This window comes from Nelumbo nucifera, chromosome 3, assembly GCF_055504915.1.
Source record: "Nelumbo nucifera cultivar China Antique chromosome 3, China Antique-T2T, whole genome shotgun sequence".
Taxonomy (NCBI): domain Eukaryota; kingdom Viridiplantae; phylum Streptophyta; class Magnoliopsida; order Proteales; family Nelumbonaceae; genus Nelumbo; species Nelumbo nucifera.
Genome location: NC_142651.1, coordinates 7,800,212 through 7,809,252, shown reverse-complemented (window position 1 = coordinate 7,809,252; position 9,041 = coordinate 7,800,212).

The window sequence follows — 9,041 nt, the reverse complement described above, 5'->3', positions numbered from 1 at the left end:
TCCCAAATGCACATCGCCAGGGCCAGTGAATCGTGCATGTGCGTGGCCTTCCCCACCACCTTCAGGGGGTAGCCCACACTTGGTACAGGAACCTGAACCCCGGGTCGATAAGAAGCTAGACCCAGTTCGTGCAGGTCTTCACAGCACACTTCGTTACCAGCAAGCGGTGCCCCAGAACTGAGGAAAGCATCTTCAGAGTAGTCCAGAGAGAAAGAGAATCCATCCGGGGCTACATTAAGCAGTTCAATGAAGCATGCTTGCAGATACCGCGGTTAGACCCCGCGGTACAGCTCGCGGCGGCCAAGAGAGAAGTAACGCACAAGGAGTTCAAATGGCACATGGTAGCCAGCCAGCCCGCGACCGTGGCCGAATTTCTCAAGCTCGCGGACAAGTTCATGAGAACAGAGGAAGAGATCAACCAAAGGACCGAAGGCGGGGTCGAGAAAAGGAAAAGAGAAAGTGAGCCCTCCAACCCAGGTGACAGAAGAAACCCGGCCCGAGAGGCGAAGCCGAGCCAGCTGTCCCAAGCTCCCTTAGCAGTTCGGACGAATTACACGCCGTTAAACGCGAGGCGGACCGAGATCTTGATGATGATCAAGGATGCCCCATACGTAAAGTGGCCACCTCGCCTAAAGGGGGATCCGAACGAGAGAAATAAAAATTTGTATTGTAGTTTCCATAGAGACCACGGTCATAGTACCGAACAGTGTAATAATCTCTGGGACGAGATAGAGGGACTCATCCATCGCGGATACTTGAGGAATTTTGTACAGCATGATAATAATAATAACAATAAGGCAGGTCGGCAAGGGGAGCACGGAAATGATGCTCCAGAATCTAGTAGCAGACCAGTCGAACCGTCGCAACGACAGCCTCCGGAAGAGAGGCCAGTTCGGGGAACCATCCATGTAATAGTGGGAGGTTCGATGGTAGCAGGGTGTACTTCGGCAGCGGCTCGGACATCAGTTCGCGAAGCAGCCCGAGAGGAACAGAACCTCCAAAGAGACCGAAGACTGAAGAGCCGATCTTCTTCACGGAAGACGATGTGCGAGGGGTCCACTTCGAGGTCAGGCGCGTACTCGTGGATTCGGGCAGCTCGGCGGACATCCTCTTCAAGTCAGCATTTGACCAGCTACAGTTGTAGAAGAGCGAGCTAAAGCCCGCGAACACTCCTCTGGTGGGCTTCAGCGGAGAGGAAGTTAGGCCCCTCGAAAAATAATAGTACATGTGGAAGTCGGCACATGGCCTTGTGCGGTCAGACTCAACCATGATTTCCTGGTGGTCGCGACCCCTTCCCCATACAATGCCATAATAGGGCGGCCAACTACGCATATCCTGCGGGCAGTGGTCTCCACATACTATTTGGCAATGAAGTTCCCTACAGACTTCGGTGTGGGGGTAGCGCGGGGCAACCAGTTTGAGTCCCACAAGTGTTATGTTGCCGCCCTGAAGGGAAAAACCAAGCGGCCGACGACCTTGAACTGGAGCGGCCTACAGAGCAAGGTGAGGAACGAGCTTCACCCACAGAGGAAACGGTTGCAGTCCCGACTTCGGCTACAAACCCAGCTCGCACGCTACAGATCGGTGCTTCCGTCGAGGAACCACTACGAACCGAAATGGTGAGTTTTTTACTTCAAAATTTAGATATTTTTGCCTGGTCCGCGGCCGACATGCCCGGTATTGACCCCAACCTTATAACTCACAAACTTAATACTGACTCTGTAGTCAGACCCGTTAGACAGGAGAAACGCAACTTAGCCCTAGAGCGCTGGAGGGCGGTTGACGAGGAGGTCGAAAAGCTCCTCGCAGCAGACTTCATAAGGGAAGTTCATTACCCGAGCTGGGTAGCCAACCCATTGCTGGTGAAAAAGGCAAACGACAAGTGGCACATGTGCGTCGACTACACCGACCTGAACCGAGCTTGCCCAAAAGATTGCTTTCCCCTCCCCAGAATTGACCGTCTAGTGGACGCGACCTCGAGACATGAGTTGCTAAGCTTCCTGGACGCCTACTCGGGCTACAACCAAATCAGGATGGACCAGTCCGATGAGGAAAAAACCAGCTTCATAACCGAGTTCGGCCTGTACTGCTACAAGGTCATGCCCTTCGGATTAAAAAATGCCGGGGTGACCTTCCAAAGACTTGTAAATAGGCTGTTTTGGCCCTTAATTGGCACGAAAATAGAATGTTATGTAGACGACATGGTCGTCAAGATGCAGTCTTCACAGGAATTAATACAAGACTTAGATTCTGTCTTCCAAATCCTGCGTCAATTTAGCATGAAACTGAACCCTAACAAATGTGTCTTCGGTGTCACCTCGGGCAAGTTCCTAGGGTACATTGTCTACCGACGCGGTATTGAGGCCAACCCGGACAAGATAAAGGCCATCCTAGATATGAGACCACCCCGGAAAGTAAAAGAAGTTCAGAGGCTAAACGGTCGTATAACCGCTCTGAGCCGCTTCATGTCCAAATCAGCAGACCACTGCCTGCCTTTCTTCAAAGCAATCAAAGGCAAAGGGTTCGAGTGGACCCGAGACTGCCAACTCGCATTCGACGAGCTAAAAAGCTACCTCGTTAGTGTGCCAACCTTAGCCCGGCCCGAGGAGGGCGAGGTCTTGGAACTGTACCTCTCGGCAAGCGACGAGGTGGTCAGTTCGGTACTAATAAAAGAAGTAGATCAGGTCCAACGACCCATCTATTATGTTAGTAAAATTTTGCAGGGAGCAGAGACAAGGTACCCGCAGATAGAAAAGCTAGCATACGCACTAGTGATAGCAGCCCGGAAACTCCGCCCATACTTCCAGGCTCACACTGTCATCGTCTTGACTGACAAACCTCTGAGGCAAGTTTTACTCAAGCCCGAGGTTTCCGGTTGACTGACGAAATGGGCCATCGAACTCAGCGAGTACGACCTCCAGTACAAGCCACGAACTGCTATTAAGGCCCAAGTCTTAGCAGATTTTATCGCCGAGTGCACGTTTAGCCTCGAAGCCCCTAGGCCGGTCGAGCCTGAGATCCCCAGTTCGGGCGAGCCCGGAGCTCCCAAGCAATAGAGTCTGAACCCCGTGAAGTAGTAGCCAGTGTGGCATCTCTCCTGGTTAGGCCAAACGCGAACTGGGATGAGGAGCCCTGGATCCTTCACGTAGATGGCTCCTCGAACCAGCAAGGCAGCGGAGCTGGAATAGTGCTATGCGGCCCGAGTGGCATGAAATTGGAATACGCACTACGCTTTGAATTCGCGGCATCCAACAATGAGGCGGAGTACGAGGCACTGATAGCCGGGCTGAACCTAGCGCACAAGGTAAGAGCAAAGCACGTAGTTATCTGCAGTGATTCCCAGCTCGTGGTCAACCAGGTTACGGGCGAATACGAAGCACGCGAGCTCACTATGATTGTATACTTGGCAAAAGTAAAGGAGGCTCTGCTCAACTTCCAGTCACACTTCATCAGGCAAATCCCGAGGTCAGAGAACACTGAGGCCGACGCCCTGTCCCGGTTAGCCAGCACGAGTCACAACACCATGAGAACCGTGTACATAGAGGATTTACCTCGGCCTAGCATTCTCGGTGGGGCAGAGGAGGTCGCTCCCGTCCTTGAAGGAGAGCCGAGCTGGATCGACCCACTCGCGAGCTTCTTGCTAGATGGAACCCTCCCTGAGGACCGCAATGTAGCCAAGAGGGTGCAGCGCCAGGCAGCCAAATACGTCATAATAGACGAACGGTTGTACCGACGGTCCTACACGCTCCCCTACCTGCGTTTCTTGCAATCTGCCGAAGCCGAGCTCATACTCCGCGACACTCATGAAGGTCTGTGCGGCGGACACCTGGGGGGCAGAGCCCTCGCCCAAAAGGCACTTCGACAAGGATACTACTAGCCAACGATGAAGGCAAAAGCTGTCGAGCTCATCAGAAAATGCGACAAGTGTCAGAAGCATGCCAATATCCACCATCAGCCTGCTGCCGACCTCAAGTACCTCACCAGTCCATGGCCCTTTTTACAATGGGGCATCGACCTCCTGGGGCCATTCCCGCCAGCAACAGGTGGGAGAAAGTTCCTAGTGGTGGCAGTAGATTACTTCACAAAGTGGATAGAAGCGGAACCTTTGGCAACAGTCACGGCCCGAAACATACAGAACTTCTTTTGGAAGAACATAGTATGTCGCTTCGGGCTACCTCGAGTACTGATCTCCGACAACGACAAACAGTTCGAGGATATCAAGTTCCAAGAATGGTGCTAAGATATGGGAATTCGTCAGAACTTCACATCGGTCGCACACCCGCAGGCAAACGGTCAGACAGAAGTAATGAACAGAGTCATCCTCCGCGGACTGAAAGCACGACTAGACCGAGCTAAAGGGTTGTGGGCGGACGAGCTACCAAGTGTTCTATGGGCTCACCGAACTACGGAAAAAAACCGCCACGGGAGAGACCCCCTTTAACCTCACCTATGGCACTGAAGCGGTAATCCCGGCGAAAATCAAAATACCTACACTACGACTAGAAGCATATGACGATCAGACAAATGGAGACGAGTTACACACCAACCTCGACCTACTGGATGAGGTAAGAGACATCGCGCACATCTGAACAGCGGTCTACCAGCAAAAAGTAGCTCAGTACTACAACGCCAGAGTAAAGAAGCGGAGCTTCCGCGTCGACGACCTGGTTCTCCGTAAGATCATGGTACCCGAACCCGGTGTGGGCAAACTCGGACCAAATTGGGAAGGACCCTACAGAGTAAAGAAAGCACTCGGGGGGGGGGGGGCATACGAGCTCGAAACCTTAGAGGGTAAGCAAGTACCCCGAGCATGGAACATCGTCAACTTAAGGCGATACTACCTATAGACCACCAAGTGAAGTGGATAAAATCGCCACTAAAGTCTAAGGGATAGGATGCCGAGCTAACGAAGGAACCTCGGCATACACAAGCAAAGAAAAGTCAGCCAAAAGGCGAAATGGAGACAATGAACTAATAGGGACATCGGCATCTCAGAGACAGTTAACACCGAAACAGGCCGCGCGAGTGCGGTAACCCCGGCAGGAAACAGACTAGACGTATGGTCAGTTCGGCAAATACGTTCAGTTCGGGAGAAAGAACAACCAACACTTAACCAAAAGAAAAGTCATTCTATTTCAAAATAAGGGAGTACATTTCGAAAAAAAAAATTTATAGGCCCGGAGCTACTTCTTCATTATCGGAAGACACTTCAACGATACCCGAAGGCCCTGCCTCGCCCTCGGAATCTGGCTCACCATCAGCAGCATTGGCCATCTCCTGAGTTATGCGCGAAGTGGATATGGCACTGATATCGAGCTCGGGGTACGTATTCCGGATCATCCACCGGCTTAGCTTGAAACCCCTTCGGTACAGGTCCACCATTAGGTTGTCAAAGCTCGGCGAGGCGATGTACTCATTAACAGCCTTCTTTTTGGCATCTTCAATACATTGAGAAAAGATCTGCGTCCTCTCCCTAATGTCCTCCTGAAGGTATTCGACCTGATGCTGCAAATCCAACCTCAGGTCCGCCATGTGCTTCACTACGACTCCCATGGCCTCGGCATCTCTCTGAGACCTCGCCTGCCTGGCCTCTGCAGCACGAGCAGCCGCCTCAACAGCTCGGGAAGTCATCTCGGCAGCTCGCGCTTGCCTCAATCTCCTTCCACCTGGACCGCCAAGGCATGGATAGAAGAGTTCACCTACCAAAAAGAAAGAACAAGTGATCAAAAGAACGACAGCAAGAAGGATAAAAGCAAAAGAGCTCGATAAAAAGTCTGACTTACCACCATGGCATGAGTAACAGCACGATAGGCCACCTGGTGCAGAGGGAGATCAGTCCACGCCGCGACCTCCTCAGGGAAAATGGCCTCCTTACTCTTCTGAAGAGCGTGGGTCGGTGACAGCACACTCCTGAATTCCCCTAGGGCCCCCGAGCCCGAGGGCCCAGCTCGCGTATGAGCAGACCCAGAGTAAGCAAGAGCACCAGAGTAGGTGGGAGCCCCCGTGTAAGTAGTCTCAGCATACGGGTCCCCTACCGCTTCTTGCATTGGAGGAGCCATCTCGGGCTCCCTGGGCGGATCCTTTGACGGGTAGTCTGGTACCTCGGGCTCCGCATCCCGGGGCAGCTCGGCGCGAGTTCGCTTGGCGACTCGCTTCCTCCTCTTCATGCCTTGAAACAAGTGCCCACCATGAGTCCTTCCTGAAACCATCACACCTACAAAAAAGAGTTCGGCATCAGAAAAAAGCAAGAGACAGAGCAAAATAGAACCTCTAAGTAAGGAACCTACCCGAACTCAGGCCGACCGCAATGAGCTTGGCCTCCGTCAGATACTATTGGCACTTTAGCCCAAGCCGCGCCCATTGCCGGAGGCCCTTCACCGTCTCTTTGTCAAACGTAACACCGGAGTCAGGGGCAGCCATCCCCCACCCGGTCTGAAACGGCCACCCCAGCACACTTCGCACCCCGAAGTAGTCCCGCTTCCACGTCGGGACCTTGTTAGGAAGTTCATGTAAAAGCTTAAAACCCGGGCGAGGAGACATGTAGTATGCCCACCTACGCCCGGGGAGGAGACCCGCTTGCTTCTTAAGCATTAAGATGGAAGAGAAGATCTCCAAGTTTAAAGGAAAGCCCTATTCGCAAAATAGGGAGATTGTCCCCACCAAATTATGAATGGAGTTCGGGTGAAGCTGGCCGACCGTAACGCCGAAGTGATTCAAGACCTCGACAAGGAGGGGATGGAAAGGCAATCGCAGCCCCGCAGCGAGCTGCTCCCGGAATATCACGATCTCATAAGGACCGTGTTCCCAAGGAAAGCTACCCGAAGGTATGAAATAAGCGTACTCCCCAGGCAAATTGTAATAGGTAATAAGGGATTGGAGCCCCTCAGGCGTCATGGTCGAGGGGCCAAACTTGTCTAACGTCTGACCCCGACGAGAGGTGGACGCCAAACTACCTGAGGTGACTCGACCTACGGGTTCGAACTCTTCCTCGGGCTCTACCTCCGGCTCGCTAGAACTATCAGGGGATGCAACTCAGTTCGTGGAACCTGCATCTGACCCACTTGAAGAACCGTCTGAGCTATCCGACCTAGACATCGAGGAGAGAAGGTGGATTCCAGGAAGGTACTCACCCGGAAAAAAGTTTGAACAAGACTACGGGAACTTGAACGAGCAAAAACCTTGAACGCGAACTAAAAGCCTGGACGCGAGCTGAAACTTGGACGCGAGCTCAAGAGGCAAAGCACAGAAGTGGCAAAGCGACTGGGGTCCCCCACTATTTATACCCACAGTGACCGAGAAGCAACAGCATAGATCAAAGCCAATCTGACGGCCCATAGTCGCGTTGACCGCACGTACCCTGAAACCGATACGTGATTGGCGCACGTCTTTCTGAAACTGACAGAGCACCGACGCACGTCTTTCTGAAACTGACAGAGCGCCGACGCACGTCTTTCTGAAACTGACAGAGCGCCGACGCACATCTTTTTGAAACTGACAGAACGCCAGTGCACGTCTCCTTACATTAAAGGCAGCAGCGGCATGTTTTCAAAATTTGAAAAGACGCCTACTGTCACGTCTCCCAGCGGCGTGGTTTTTGAAATAAAGTGCGCGCTGTCACGTTTGTCAACATTTGTAGGCAGGTCGGCGCATTTCCCGCCTTGTGGGCGCTCAAAGAAACCCAAAGAACCCTGACAACGCACCTCGCGCTATCAGTCAATCGAGATTCGAAGTACGGGACAAATCCACCTGCCACCTTGCGAACTCCCCGCACCAAGGCAAGACCCTTAGCACGAGGAGTGGGGGGCAATTGATGAAGGAAGATTTGGCCCAACCTCGTAATCACTCAACACGTGGCAAAGGCAAACAGCTCGGCACAACAGCGCGCCCAGGGCGCGAGCACCAAAGGGAGGAACCAGCAGTCCGAACTCCCTATAAGGAGCCTGAACTCCCTACAAGGAGCCCAAGCTCTCCCTGAGGCCCCGAGCCTCACACAAGACAATGACCCGAACTGGCCCGCCTCACGACAGTTCGGGACACTCCCCTATCCGAACTCAAGACTTCATCTCGCTCACCACTCCAGCACTTCGCCCCCAGAATGCTAGACTGAACAACCGTACCATACCTGACACCGAGGATGTCCGTATCCAAGGGCGGCGCACCCGACTAACTTGGGATCTGACGCTTGACAGCCGCACTTCAATGGCCACCCGCCGCCGCTACCTGCCACCGTCGTCACCAACCGCAGAGACGGCTCCGACAAAGAGAGCAGTGGCGGTTCTGCCCAGCCAGAGGGGATGACATCCGAACTGGCAGGAGCTCAGAAATAATCATACCCGATCTGACAGAAGCTTAGAAGTGAGTGCGCGAGGTGGTTATAAAAGGCTCCCTACCCCCCAAGAACATGGTATGTGAACTTTGCGTCATCTGGTTTGATCTTGCCTTTGAGAGAATTCTAACTTGAGCTTCGGAGCATTCATACCGGGTTCCCCCCGGAGTTTCCTCATCTTCTCCGTTTCAGGCTCCCTGTAGCTCCGTTCAGAGGCAAGGTCGTTGACAGCTAGGACCAGCCGGATTGCGCACCATCAATTGGCGCCGTCTGTGGGAAATGCTTCTAAAAGCCTCCCTCTAAAACTCTCATAACCTCTTTTCTCCAAAAACCCCAACACTCATGGCTTCGTCCAGCAACGTCGGGCGTGGCACGGAGACAAACACCACCGAGGAACAACTTCAAGTCCCCGTGGTGTGCGTCGGACAGTTCACCATCCCCCTTCCGGTGGATGGGATCCCCAGCTTGAATGCGCCACAAGCAGTGGCACCCGTAAACCTTTTGCCATGAGCATCCCCTTTCCTCTCCCTATCGAAACAACCTTTACTGAATCAACTGTTGTCCCCCTGGAAACCAGCCAGAACTAGTTGGACGACCTGATGCAATACATGCGAGCAATGCAAGCCCAAATGCAACATCAGCTCCAGCAACACCAAGTAGTGCACAACATCTCCCAGTATCACTATCAGCAGCAGTTCCCCCAACTGCCTCTGAA